At 38.9% G+C, this 1,162-nt stretch overlaps 1 long non-coding RNA gene across 1 annotated transcript; it reads left to right on the top strand.

Moving 5' to 3' along the window:
* The first annotated feature begins 232 nt into the window (after positions 1-232).
* On the top strand, positions 233-910 carry LOC107579714 (uncharacterized). The gene is made up of 3 exons (XR_001608519.1): positions 233-312; positions 519-574; positions 767-910. It is a non-coding gene; the product is annotated as an uncharacterized lncRNA (long non-coding RNA).
* The last annotated feature ends 252 nt before the right edge of the window (positions 911-1,162 follow it).

Below are 1,162 nucleotides of genomic sequence, written 5' to 3'. Positions count from 1 at the left end.
TTTTTTTTCTCTCGTTTATTTGAAAGCAAAACATGGTCTCCGTAACCATTTGTCTAATGTCATATTTAAACAACATTAAAGTGTATGGAGATTCTTCCCTTATTGATTGGTATAAAATGATAACCTAGTTTTTATGTTCCAAAAGAAAGGTTCATTCACGTAATTTGTCTGCTATCCCTATGTTTTTGAAAATGTAACAAGGTAATTTGATGAATTGTGAATGTTTTTTCTGCAGGTTGTTACGGTGTGTCTCAGGATACTAATCTGGATGAGTGGAGATGTTCCCGCTGTGAAGCTAATGCCATAACTGAGGTCAGTTAGATCATTTGAGCAGGTTTACTGTTTTGTTTTTGTTTGTTTTTTAATTCCCAAAACCACTGCTATGCATTTTTCTAGCTGCTAGGGGGCACTATTATGTCTGGCCGTCATGCATGACAAGGTTTTTTCCAGTTGCACCTACTTTCACTCATCTGTTTATTATTCCCAGTGGTGTGACTAAGTGTTTGTCTTTCCCTCAGGACTGCTGTTTATGCTCTCTAAGAGGAGGAGCTCTGCAGAAGGCCAACAATGACAAGTAGGTAGCCAGGAGTCTCTTGGTGGAGCACCTTACAGTGAAAACCTGCTATTTTCAATTATACACATTCCTCTCAGCTGAAGGACAGTTTTCTGAGCTGCCTCTCTCAGCTGCTGACAGCACTTCATGTTAAGGGTTTTACCTCAGGCTCTGATGAAATCTGCTTGGGCTGAAAATGTGGTTTTGTTGCAGGTGGGTTCATGTATTATGTGCCGTAGCAGTGCTGGAGGCTCGCTTCGTGAACATTGCAGAGCGCAGTCCTGTCGATCTCAGTAGTATCCCGCTTCAGAGATTTAGGCTGGTAGGTTAATGTTTTGCACAGAAAAGTGAAATCCCAATCTAAATGCAGTGCTGATTGACGTACAGAGGGAAAGTAAATTTATATAAATTTATAATCTTGGCCAGAGCAAAAACAATGAGGCTCTTAATTAGGGTATCCACATTAATTGTGAACTCGCAAATTCATACTAAATACATTGATAAAAGTACAAACTCTCTCATTAATATAATTTTGTAAAAACATGGTGGTAAAGCAATAAGTACCCAGATATTTCCCCTAAAAAAAGTTCAGACATTAAGGGACACACA

The sequence above is a fragment of the Sinocyclocheilus grahami genome, unplaced genomic scaffold (assembly GCF_001515645.1).
Source record: "Sinocyclocheilus grahami isolate Dianchi unplaced genomic scaffold, SAMN03320097.WGS_v1.1 scaffold19519.1, whole genome shotgun sequence".
NCBI lineage: Eukaryota > Metazoa > Chordata > Actinopteri > Cypriniformes > Cyprinidae > Sinocyclocheilus > Sinocyclocheilus grahami.
The sequence above is the reverse complement of the archived record's forward strand: the minus strand, read 5'-3'. Positions and strand labels throughout refer to the sequence as shown.